At 42.2% G+C, this 14,102-nt stretch overlaps 1 pseudogene across 1 annotated transcript in view; it reads left to right on the top strand.

The window, feature by feature from the left end:
• LOC311147255 (ephrin type-B receptor 1-like) overlaps window positions 1-14,102 on the top strand; it is a 308,651-nt pseudogene that overhangs the window by 140,067 nt on the left and 154,482 nt on the right. The window contains exon 3 of the transcript in view: window positions 4,026-4,707. The product of the transcript in view is annotated as an ephrin type-B receptor 1-like (transcript). The remainder of the gene's footprint in view (window positions 1-4,025; window positions 4,708-14,102) is intronic.

The raw sequence follows: 14,102 nt of genomic DNA, 5'->3' as shown, positions 1-14,102 counted from the left end.
GGATAGGCTACGCTTCCGTTGTCAAAATCCATGCCATAACCAACCATTTCTTCCACTAAGACCAGCTTTCGGTTGGTCTTAAATATCCCCACCAGCGCTAATTGAAATTGGCAATTTGGCGCACATTTTTAAGGACACCTCAGATATTGCCACCCATCCCACCTCAGCACAAGCAAGCTCATATATATAAGATAGGTAAATTACCAATCCTGGCGCTACGGTTCGAAGATAGAAGAGCGCCGGCTTTAACAGGTCGAAATTTCAAACAAGCTTGCGTTTGACAATTACGCTGGCTTAACGCCAGCCGAAAATAGAGCCCCAGATGTTATTATTTCATGACGTTGTTATTCACATTTTTCATCAGGCAACAAAGACACCAATTTACAAGATACAACAATCAATAGTCTAAATTAATCTAAATTAATTAAGTAAATTAATCAGGTAACTAAAAATTAACAACACAAGCATGCAATCTAATAAAATTAAATAAATCTAAACAAGATAAATCCCACACAGACAGACGGAGTAAGATCCATTACATGCATCACAATAGCAATACACATGAACATGGAGTGATGTATGCTAACATTTCCACGCCCTCTGATATGGCTATAGGTATTTCTCACGTTTTGCACAATATCTCTCCAAATACTTGCTACATTTGAAGTAAAGGCCCTCGCAGGCTCAGGATGTCCTGAGCTGACAGTACTACATTGCTATATCTTTATCTGATGCTGTGTTAGACATAACCACTGGTAGAGGGGGAACTGACTTTTCAAGAAGTCGGCGCCCGCCTAACCACCAGTTTGTGAACACAAATAGAAAGGAACAGTCTTTACATTTCTGCATATTTCTTTGAAGCTTTCTTATCAAATGTCTAAATGATTGCTCATATCAAAAAGTCATCCCGCAAGCGTAATTCAGGGACCACATCTGCTACATACACATGCATTAATATAACACTGTTAAATGACTATCTCACAGACCCAGTTACAATGAGCGGCACATGAAAAGTAATTCCATATAAACTCAGGAGAGTACTCAGCACAATCCTCCTCCCCATATGCTGGATCCCCACCACCATTATCAGGTTTTTTTCCCAACCAGTAGGCTGTGGTCAGTGGGGTACCATCCACCCATTTCCAGGTCCCCTCGCTGTCTTTGTCAGTCAGGCCAATCCAGACCCTCTTGTTCAGTATAGTGAGAAATGTCTGCTCTTCTTTGCTGTTTATGATAATCAGATCTGCTCCTTTCTCAATACAGTGTTGTCTGCTCTCATCCCAGGATTTGATCTCAGAGGAGATGTAATACCAACTAGACTGAAACCGCATCCAGCCTTCAGGCCCAGTTTGTTTTAAGGCAGAAAATCTATTCTGAAGTCTCTCTCCCTCTTTAACAGGTCTCTCTCTTCAGTCAGGTTGTTGTAGCCGGTCTGTAACTGGTCTCTCTCCATGGTCATGGTGCTGAAGCTGGTCTGTAACTGGTCTCGCTCCATGGTCATGGTGCTGAAGCTGGTCTGTAACTGGTCTTTCATCTTAGCCAGTTTGCTGTGACTTCCCTTCCTTTAGTCAGGTTGCTGGCTTTACAATCCTCAAACCCACTGATGACGTTCTTGTGGTGGAGACCCAGGCCTACAATCCCAGCCAGTAGGAGAACACACAGCAGCCCCAGACACACTGCAGCAGCTCTGGAGGGTCTCCTACCTGTGTTATCAGATCTGCCCCTTAGAGGTGGCATCCTCCTTGGTCTTGTCTCTTGAGTCTTGAGAGAATATGGCATCTTCATAGATATTCTCATCTTTGCTTTCCCGGCCTATATTGGCATATTTGTCCTCTGACATCTTCATAATCTACCACTGTCTCAAATGCTACTACCTGCTACAGAATATGTTCTAGCATGAATGCTGTGTTGTGTGTACGGAACGTTGTATAGGTGTCTTACCACCAATGAGCATGCCACACACATACATAGCAAAAATATGTATGTGATTGGCTGCTTATTAGGTCTGAAAATAAGACAGCAACCAGATTCCTATATGTGTGTTATCATTTTACCTGTCTATCAGCAGCTGTTTTAGACATAGCCACTGGTAGACAGGGAACTGTCATTTCAGGAAGTCAGTTGAGTCTGTTGCGTACTAGGCATACCTGTTGTAATATTCTAGATGTGACATAGGGCTTTTACAACCAGATTTGTGTAAATGTTTCATGTCCAACATATTGACATTTTTCATTATGTGACAAAGACAACAATTGACAAGATACATCAATCAATAGTCAAGATAAATCAATCAGATTGCAACAACTAATGAACAAAAAACAAGCAACCTAAAAAAGCGCAACAAATACTTCTCCGGGATGCCTGCAAAGCAGACCAAACAGACCAGCGGTTTGGGAAGTCAATGGGAGGACACGTGCAGTCCGACGCGACACGACCTTTAAACCTGATGATGCGTTTATGCGCATGAGCTTAGCTAGCTAACATCACCCTGACATCACCTACAAGTGTGATCTAGGATTTCTATTAGAGAAGCAGTTCCTGGACCTCTTAGTATACTCTCTTTGGTTATAGGCTTTGGGCTTCTGAGGCAAGGTCATTAATCAGCTGTGGATCTCCTGAAAGTTTGGATCTGTAGTACTGTATGTGTGGGAATTAACAAGGACATCCCTCTTTTCTAAAATAGCTAAGGTAGTTGTTGTAGTTGCTCAGTGCCCCGTCTCTTTCACCTTTCATGGCGTTGTAGTTGTTCTGTAGCTGATCTCTCTCTGTTGTCAGTTTCTTGTTGCTAGTCTGCAGCTCATCTCTCTCTTTAGCCACAGTGTTGTAACGGGTCTGTAACTCTTCTTTCTCTATTGTCAGGTTGTTTTTGGAAGCTTTATAATCTTCAAACCCAACGACGACTGTCTTGTGATAAAAACCCAGACCAATGATCCCAGCCAGTAGAAGAACACACAGCAGCCCCAGACACACTGCAGCAGCTCTGAAGGATCTCAACCCCAAGCTCTCCGAACCTGAGGGGTTAGATCCTGGTGTTCTCTTTGAGTTGGCATACTACTTGTGGGAGTTGATGATATCATCATAGATAACCTCATCTCTACTTGTTGCCCTTTTATTACAAAACATGTTCTCTAGAACAATGTCCATGTTGGCATAAATGTCCTCCGACATCTCCATTGTCTACCACTGTCTCGATTACTACTATCACTCTGTCTACTACAGAATATGTTCTAGTATGAAAGCTGTATCGTGTGTATGGAACCTTTTAAAGGGGACTAACCACCAACGGGCATGCCATACCAGGCAGACAATGCAAGAATGTGGAAGTGGCTGTGGTTGGGGGTATGGAGTGAGCAGACCTGGATATTAACCTTCCTCTTTTTGTTTCTTCAATGTCTCTTTAAGTCTCTTCAAATTCTTTGTTCTGATCGTTGGTGCTCAAAATGATCAGAACTGAGGAGATCTGTAAAATATTAAATCACTCCATTCTGTTATTACCTGTACTAATACTGTATACTGTACAGTATGTGTTGGTAGATGGGGAACTATCATTTCAGGAGGTCAGTTGAGTCCAAATTAAGTGTCCATAGAAAGGATAGTTTTTTTCAAAACTGTTTTTTTTCGGTAGAAACCAGATCTCTCTATCTAATGCTGTTTTAGACATAACTGGAAGACAGGGAACTGTCATTTCAGGAAGTCAGTTGACATATCCTTGCCACAAGTTTGTCTTCAAAATTCAGAGTTAATTTCTCTTCAGCTGCTTCAAATGCCCTGATAGTTTCCTTGCTCATATATAAACTTAATGCTACTTTTTCATACTTTTTGCAAGGCAGGAAACTGTGAATTAAAATATAAAATATGGTTTAAGAAATGTGTTAACATAAACATTTGAGGTGATACTAGCTGAGTGTCCTTCTCTCTTGGCATTGGAGTGTCAAACACACTTGGTTACTGTTTTTGGGACTTTTCAAGATACTGTATATTTCTAACCAAATACCCCTGTCTCTGGTCTCTACTCTGTCTCACAGTGGGAGGAGGTGAGCGGCTACGACGAGAACCTCAACACCATCCGGACCTATCAGGTGTGCAACGTGTTTGAGCCCAGCCAGAACAACTGGCTCCTCACCACCTTCATCGACCGACGTGGAGCTCAGAGGATCTACGTGGAGATGCGCTTCACCGTGCGTGACTGCAGCTCCATCCCCAACGTTCCCGGCTCCTGTAAGGAGACCTTCAACCTCTACTACTATGAGACGGACTCGGTCATCGCCACCAAGGGAACTGCCTTCTGGATGGAAGCCCCTTACCTAAAGGTGGACACCATCGCGGCCGACGAGAGCTTCTCCCAGGTGGACTTCGGCGGACGATTGATGAAGGTCAACACGGAGGTTCGGAGCTTTGGCCCACTGTCGAAGAACGGGTTCTACCTGGCATTTCAGGACTATGGCGCCTGCATGTCATTGCTCTCGGTCAGGGTGTTTTATAAGAAGTGTCCCAGTGTGGTGCAGAACTTCGCCATCTTCCCAGAGACCATGACGGGTGCGGAGAGCACCTCCCTGGTCATCGCTAGAGGGGTCTGCATCCCGAATTCTGAGGAGGTGGACGTGCCCATAAAGTTGTACTGCAATGGAGATGGGGAGTGGATGGTTCCTATCGGGAGCTGCACCTGCAAAGCTGGGTTCGAGACGGATAACGGGAACGTCTGCCGAGGTAAGGAAATAACAAAGGAGTGTTCCCAAGAACTGAAATGGGTGGCAGTTAGCCTAACGGTTACGCGCATTGGGCCAGTAACCGAAAGGTTGTTGGTTTGAATCCCAGAGCTGACTAGTTGAAAAATCTGTCGTTGTGCCCTTGAGCAAGGCACTTAACCATCATTGCTCCTGTAAGTTGTTCTGGATAAGAGTGTCTGCTAAGTAAAAATGAAATCCTGTGAACACTAAAACTAGGGCCAGGATTTCTCTCTGACCACATGACCAGAGAAAAATGCCTGGCCCTAAACTTATAACATTTTGTATTTTAAGGTCTTTCTTTTGTAATGTCCATCACCATTCCCACAACCCAATGAAAAGTCCCGGGAACCTTGAAAGAACCAGATTTGGTTTGCTGCGGAATCAATATCACTGGATTTATTCTGAACGGCCGGCTGTTCCCGGTTTGGGAATTAGATTTGTGTTGAACCTCAGGCCCAGACTTGGGAATAAATCATTGTCTTTCATATTTTACCGCTTCAACGTGACTGAAGACTCGCAGTAGATGAAATCACACAGGCTCTATTGGAATTGATCTATTTTAGATGCAGTAGGTACATAAGAAGACATCAGAGCATTATCTTTATTGTAACAGGATGTTGCTCAGTTGATAGAGCATGGCGTTTATTTATTTTATTTTTTAAATTATTATTATTATTATTATTTTTTTTTGGGGGGGGGGAATGGATCAGCTTAATATTTCAGATATATTGTATCTTCTATCAATGTAATTGTCTGCATCACTTCCAATCCCCCATGTTTTTTTTAATTTTTTTATATATATATTCCCCTTTATTACATTTCAACCCCACCATCCTTTCCCTACTTGGAGTAAATTAGTGAACAACAACGCCCAGGCCTCTACTTCCGGTCTATACTTACTATCTACACCTTATGGACAGAGTTAATTTTACAATAATTATATTATATATATATATATATATATATATATATATATATATATATATATATATATTTTGCTCCTGAACTTCTTCTACTCTCAACCTCTCCGATCATTTTCATGATGTCCATCCGGTTTGCTTCTAAATGCCATATCTTTCTAACTGTGCTCTTTCCCAAAAGCTCCCAACATACAACCTATATACTTATTATGGACACAGTATGCTTACATTATTAGCTATCTTTGTTATTATTTGTTGTTATTTGTTATTAGTCCCATCCTTCAACTCTATTCAATACCTCCCATCTATCTCTTAACACCATCCATATAGGATTTCTATTTGCCATATATATTTCAACCGTACTGTGATGTTTTACAAAAGTTCTGAACCTTTCTATTCTCATTGCTTCTACAGATTGTGAATTAAAAATAAACATTTTTGCTAAAAGTATTATTATATTATTGATTGATTGACTATGACTTTTCAGATCACCCAGTAATGCTATCTGCAAGGTTAGTTCCAGGTAAATATTGCAATCCTTTAGCCATTCCTGGACCTGTGTCCAAAAACAAGCTACAAATGGACAGAACCAAAACAAATGATGTAATGATTCTGTCTCTTCACAGCAAAATCTGCAGAGCTGGGAAGATTGTATCCCCCATATAAATAACATTCTATTGGTAGCAAGAATTTTATATAATAATTTAAATTGAAAGATTCTAATTTTTGAATCCGGTGTCGTTTTGCGTGTCAGTTCATAAACACTATGCCATGGGATCGGTACGTCAAAGATCTCTTCCCAACTATTTTGCAATCTATATGGGACGGCTGTCAATCCTTTGGTCCTTAAGTGAAACTGATATACTTTTTTATTTATCACAGTTTTCCTTAACCAATTATGTTATTTAATGCAAGGCCGACAGACAAGTTCCTTACTTTCTCCCCCTTCAACTTTCCTCTTCCACTTTTGCGGTAAGGCTGCAATTATTTGGTTGTAATTTTGGGTAGAGCAGACATTTCCATATGTTTTTGTTAGCTGCATGTGCGACATAACTCCACCAGTCCTACCGATGATATCATTTACGAAGATTACACCTTTTTTAAACATTCTGTCAAAAAATAAAGGTTTTTTGTCAATTAGTATATTTGAATTTAACTACAATATTTGTTGCATTATTTGTTCTGTCGTTTCTGGAGGATTAAATTGAAATTGCAACCAACTTTCTATGGCTTGTTTTAGAAATAGTGACATTTGGGAGATTATTTCCTTTTCAAATAACTGAAAGTGAGAGGTTGTAATCTGAATAAAGGGAAAAAGGCCTTTCTTGAACAGTGGGTGAGACAATCTTACTAATTTGCTTGAGAACCAGTTCGGATTTAAGTATAACTTTTGGATGACTGAAGATTTTAGTGATAGGTCTAATGCTTTAATATTTAATAATTTCTGTCCTCCGAATTCATATTCATTATATACATATGCTCTTTTAATTTTGTCTGGCTTGCCGTTCCAAATAAAATTGAATATTTTTTTCTCATATAATTTAAAAAACTGTTTGCTAGGCGTAGGCAAGACCATAAGCAAATAGGTAAACTGGGATAATACTAAAGAGTTAATCAGGGTGATTTTTCCACAAACTGACAGGTATTTTCCTTTCCATGGTAGTAAGATCTTATCTATTTTTGCTAACTTTCTATTAACATTTATTGAAGTGAGATCATTTATTTCCTTTGGGATATGTATTCCGAGTATATCCACATCACCATCAGACCATTTTATTGGTAAACTACATGGTAATGTAAAAAATGTATTTTTTAGTGATCCAATACGTAATATAGTACATTTGTCATAATTTGGTTTTAATCCAGAGAGGTTAGAAAATGTATCTAGATCCTCTATGAGGCTGTGGAGGGATTCTAGTTGTGGATCTAAAAGAAAACATGAATCATCTGCGTACAATGACACCTTTGTTTTTAAGCCCTGTATTTCTAATCCTCTGATATTATTATTGGATCTGATTTTAATAGCTAACATCTCGATGGCCACAATAAATAGATATGCCGATAGTGGATGTAGCTCAGTTGATAGAGCATGGCGTTTGCAACGCCAGGGTTGTGGGTTCGATTCCCACAAGGGGTATGAAAAAAAAATAATGTATGCACTGACTGTAAGTCGCTCTGGATAAGAGCGTCTGCTAAATGACTAAAATGTAACAGCACACAGCCAATTTCATAGCTCTCTTCTTTGAAACCGCTTTGTGTGGCATATGGTATTGATTGTGTTTCATGCATTTTGCAGATCATGGTGCACTGTAATTCTCCTTCAGAGAAGCATGATAGAGAGGCATTATCATTCATTCCTAATCTGCTGAGACGGTGAGGGCTGCTGTACTAGAGATGATGAGTGATGTACAGTATCATTCTATGAAGATGTAAAACCACGTTTTATTTTCCAGGCTACTGTTTGTAAAGCAAGGCTTGGTAGAAGAAGAAATGTGTCTGTGTTGCCCAAAACAAGTATATAGTAGTTGTAGTTTGAAGTGAGCTACTGTAGGGCAACTTAATTTTCTTATATTCTTATCTCTCTCTCTCTCTCTCTCTCACACACACACACACACACACACACACACACACACACACACACACACACACACACACACACACACACACACACACACACACACACACACACACACACACACACACACACACACACACACACACACACACACACACACAAACAAACACACACACACACACGCACAGACACTCAAACACACACACAAATCAAGTATAATATGTGCTCAAAGTCTCTAATGATTATATGGCGTGCTCAGCCCTCCCAGCACAGCGCTATAGTGGGTCCCTCTGGAGGTGTGAGCGAGAATGTGTGGAGCGGAGATAAGATTGATTGACGCACATCTGATCGATCAATAAATAGATATGAGAGCAGTGTGTGTGTGTGTGTTTGTATGTTTTCGTTTCTACTGTACTTTGCTTTCCCCTGCTACTTGGCCAAGGAAACCAATGACTTTGAGGAACATTGAGTCATTAAAACGTGCTTCTAACAACTGATACTGGATCAGATATGTCTGCATTCCACTAATGACGAAGGTTATGGTTCAGGGTAGCATTATCTGATCCTATATCAGTGGTGAAGGGCAACTTCTACCTCCAGCATTTTGCTCCTATTTAAACTGCCCTTAGATCAGATCCAACCCCAGGCAAGGTCCCTCTTATCAATACAGACGCTGTGATTATGAACTGTGCTGAGAACGGCTGTGGAGTCACACTGTTCCACTCTCTGAATAGAACTGAAAAAACCCCAGCTCTTCTTACACCCACAGAGTTAGTCTGACAACATAGTGCTGAGTCATGACGAAACCTGTCAAAACAACTATTCAGAAACATGGTTCAGATCAACAGTGAATGAATATGGATTTTAAACACAAGAGTAGGGTGGATAGCAGTGTGTTCAATTCACACACCTTAAACACACATCTTTCTCTATCTCTCCATCATCCCCCCACTAATTATACAGCATCTCTTTCCTCTTCAATCTCAGTCTATGTTTCTGCTATATCCTTTTATTACCATATTAAAAGAAAGGGTATCTGGCCTTGAACTAAAAAAAATTAAATAAAACTAAAGATGGAGATACAGACACAGAGATGTCTAAAGCTCCTCTATCAGTTTCTCTTAACAAACTGAGATGTCTAAAGCGCCTCTATCAGTTTCTCTTATCAAACGGAGATGTCTAAAGCTCCTCTATCAGTTTCTCTTATCAAACGGAGATGTCTAAAGCTCCTCTATCAGTTTCTCTTATCAAACGGAGATGTCTAAAGCTCCTCTATCAGTTTCTCTTAACAAACAAAGATGTCTAAAGCTCCTCTTATCCGTTTCTCTTAACAGACAGAGATGTCTGAAGCTCCTCTATCAGTTTCTCTTAACAGACAGAAATGCAATGGTTGAGAATAACAACACAGGCCATCTGTATTAGTATTGAGATACCCACAGAGTAAATCCTATTGGTGTGGACAGATATACTGTACTGTATATGTCTGAAATCTCTCTACTGTATTTACCTCCCATCCGAGAGTAATTGGAGCGTAGGTGCCCCGTTGTTTTTGGAGGAGTTATGTTGCTCTGGTTGTTTGTAGGGGGTTTCTTCACACACGCTGGCACACACGCATGCACTCACGCACGCACACACGCACACACACACACACACTTCCCCTGGTAGGTAGGATTTACAAAGCCCCTTTGAACAGAGGAGGAGACGTTGGCTACCTCTAATTCCCACAATCTTCCTCCTTCTAAGTGGCCAAATAAATGAGACGTCCTGCCAAGCTGTCTCTCAGCATCACTCTCTCTCTCGCTCTCTCTTACTCACTCTCTTTGTATCTCTCTCTCGCTCCCTCTCTCTTCGCTCTCTCTCCCTCTCTCTTCTCTCTCTCTCTCTCTCTCTCTTTCTTTCTGCTCTCTCTCGCTCTCTCTCCCTCTCAGCTCTCTCTCTTCTCTCTCTCTCCCCCTCAGCTCTCGCTTTGTGATTTAAAAGCACAAACTGTGGGAGGTATGAAAAACATGATAAACAGGACCCAGGAGAGAAGAGGAAGGATAATATACAGTAGGAGTGTTCATTATAGCAGGAGAGTGTTCAGGGCACTGCGTGAAGCTGGTTCTACGCTGCCCTTAGCACCCATACACACACACACATACACCACACACACACATACACCCCACACACACATACACCACACACACATACACCACACACACACATACACCCCACACACACATACACCACACACACACATACACCACACACACATACACCACACACACACGCACACACAGAGAGAGAGAGAGAGATACGCAGACACACTGTTGGCTCTAATATATGAACACATCAGTCTGTTGGCCATACTGATATGCATCTGCAGACAGATAGCGCTGCTAAAACCATGCTTTGAACATAGTGCGAGCAGAAGTGGTACACACACACAGATGCCGTGACTGTAGAGTAGTCTGGAATAGTCTAAGCGCTCTGAGCACTCTCCATCTCCCCTAATAACTCAGTCTCTGAGGCTAACATAGAGGCTTGTCCATCTTTGAAACGACTCAAACAAGAAGCAATCCCAGTCTTTTATTTTCCACACAATCATCTTTCATGGACCTTGTAATCCATGGAAATGTAACCTTAAAGTGCTTATAGATCCGAGCTGTTTGGGCAGCCAATCAGGTCAGTGAAACAAGATGGCCTCCGCGTGTAGCCTGATATAATTGTCCATTAGAGATGAGGAAAACAGAACAAGAAGAAAATGAGGGCATGCTGAAATAATTCCCCTCATTGAGGAAAGCACTGTGAAGACAGGGAGGGGAGGTGGGCTGAGATGTAGTGTGTATGCTGAATGCAGAATGGGCAATCCGAGATGGAAGCTAGTCGATAGTGAGAGGTGTGTTTTGCTGTGGAAAGTGGAGTGGAATATGTGTGTGTGTGTGTTTACATATATACAGTGGGGAGAACAAGTATTTGATACACTGCCGATTTTGCAGGTTTTCCTACTTACAAAGCATGTAGAGGTCTGTAAAATCCAGAAAATCACATTGTATGATTTTTAAGTAATTAATTTGCATTTTATTGCATGACATAAGTATTTGATACATCAGAAAAGCAGAACTTAATATTTGGTACAGAAACCTTTGTTTGCAATTACAGAGATCATACGATTCCTGTAGGTCTTGACCAGGTTTGCACACACCGCAGCAGGGCCCACTCCTCCATACAGACCTCCTCCAGATCCTTCAGGTTTCGGGGCTGTCGCTGGGCAATACGGACTTTCAGCTCCCTCCAAAGATTTTCTATTGGGTTCAGGTCTGGAGACTGGCTAGGCCACTACAGGACCTTGAGATGCTTCTTACGGAGCCACTCCTTAGTTGCCCTGGCTGTGTGTTTCGGGTCGTTGTTATGCTGGAAGACCCAGCCATGACCCATCTTCAATGCTCTTACTGATGGAAGGAGGTTGTTGGCCAAGATCTCGCGATACATGGCCCCATCCATCCTCCCCTAAATACGGTGCAGTCGTCCTGTCCCCTTTGCAGAAAAGCATCCCCAAAGAATGATGTTTCCACCTCCATGCTTCACGGTTGGGATGGTGTTCTTGGGGTTGTACTCATCCTTCTTCTTCCTCCAAACACCGTGAATGGAGTTTAGACCAAAAAGCTATATTTTTGTCTCATCAGACCACATGACCTTCTCCCATTCCTCCTCTGGATCATCCAGATGGTCATTGGCAAACTTCAGACGGGCCTGGACATGCGCTGGCTTGAGCAGGGGGACCTTGCGTGCACTGCAGGATTTTAATCCATGACGGCGTAGTGTGTTACTAATGGTTTTCTTTGAGACTGTGGTCCCAGCTCTCTTCAGGTCATTGACCAGGTCCTGCCGTGTAGTTCTGGGCTGATCCCTCACCTTCCTCATGATCATTAATGCCCCACGAGGTGAGATCTTGCATGGAGCCCCAGACCGAGGGTGATTGACCGTCATCTTGAACTTCTTCCATTTTCTAATAATTGCGCCAACAGTTGTTGCCTTCTCACCAAGCTGCTTGCCTATTGTCCTGTAGCCCATCCCAGCCTTGTGCAGGTCTACAATTTTATCCCTGATGTCCTTACACAGCTCTCTGGTCTTGGCCATTGTGGAGAGGTTGGAGTCTGTTTGATTGAGTGTGTGGACAGGTGTCTTTTTTACAGGTAACGAGTTCAAACAGGTGCAGTTAATACAGGTAATGAGTGGAGAACAGGAGGGCTTCTTAAAGAAAAACTAACAGGTCTGTGAGAGCCGGAATTCTTACTGGTTGGTAGGTGATCAAATACTTATGTCATGCAATAAAATGCAAATTAATTACTTAAAAATCATACAATGTGATTTTCTGTATTTTTGTTTTAGATTCCGTCTCTCACAGTTGAAGTGTACCTATGATACAAATTACAGACCTCTACATGCTTTGTAAGTAGGAAAACCTGCAAAATCGGCAGTGTATCAAATACTTGTTCTCCCCACTGTATATGTATATATAAGTGTGTGTGTGTGTGCGAGCGTGCGTGCGTGTGTCTGCATATGTGTGTGCTGACTCCCTTCTCTCCATGCAGTCTATCTGGTCTATATGGTTTAATTAGTGACTGTGAGCAGACTGAGGACTCATACCAGCCTGTATGTACCCTGCTGTAACCAGCCTGTATGTAACCATTCTGTATGTAACCAGCCTGTTTGTAACCAGCCTGCATGCTGTGTGTGAGCCGAGGGCCTGTGAAGAGGTATAAAGATGGGTCCAGCGTGTCTCTCTCATTACCCCACCATAACTCTGACAGCTCCTATTTGGGGCTCTGGGTGGGCTTTTTCTCTGACACGCACACACACACCACACACGCACACACACACACACCACACACACACATACGCCCTTGCCTCCCTTCGCCTAGCCTTTCGGTTGTGTTAGCAATCTGCTAAATATTTGATGGCCTCCTTGTTAAATCGAGCAAAGACACCGTTCCGAATAGCACCCTCAACCCACTAGAGTAAAGCTAATGTTTTATGCTCTGGTGTAATTGTAAGTACACTATATATACAAAGCTTGTGGACACCCCTTCAAATGAGTGGATTCAGCTATTTCAGCCACACCCGTTGCTGACAGGAGTATAAAATTGAGCACACAGCCATGCAATCTCCATAGACAAATGTTGGCAGTAGAATGGCCTTACTGAAGAGCTCAGTAACTTTCAAAGTGGCACCTTCATAGGATGCCACTTTTCCAACAAGTCAGTTCGTCAAATTTCTGCAAGATTTGGCATGGGTCCCCAGATCCTCAAAAAGTTATACAGCTGCACCATCGAGAGCATCCTGACCATTTGCATCACCGCCTGGTATGGCAACAGCTCGGCATCCGACCGTAAGGCGCTACAGAGGGTAGTGCGTACGGCCCAGCCATCCAGGACCTATTTACTAGGCGGTGTCAGAGGAAAGCCCAAAAAATTGTCAAAGACTCCAGTCACCCAAGTCATAGACTGTTCTCTCTGCTGCCGCACGGCAAGCGGTACCGGAGCGCCAAATCTAGGTCCCAAAGGCTCCTTAACAGCTTCTACCCCCAAGCCATAAGACTGCTGAACAATTAATCAAAGGGCCACCCGGATTATTATTTATATTGACCCCCCCCCCCCCCCCCCCCCCCCCCCCGCTGTTTATTATCTATGCATAGTCACTTTACCCCTACTTACATGTACAAATTACCTCGATTAACCTGTACCCCCGTACATTGACTTGGTACCGGTATCCCCTGTATATAGCCTCATTATTGTTATTTATTGTGTTACTTCCTATTTTATTTTTTTATTTCTTGAACTGCACTATTGGTTAAGGGCTTGTAAGTAAGCATTTCACGGTAATACCTGTTGTATTCGG

The sequence above is a fragment of the Coregonus lavaretus genome, assembly GCF_964263955.1.
Source record: "Coregonus lavaretus genome assembly, chromosome: 19".
Classification (NCBI taxonomy): domain Eukaryota; kingdom Metazoa; phylum Chordata; class Actinopteri; order Salmoniformes; family Salmonidae; genus Coregonus; species Coregonus lavaretus.
The sequence above is the reverse complement of the archived record's forward strand: the minus strand, read 5'-3'. Positions and strand labels throughout refer to the sequence as shown.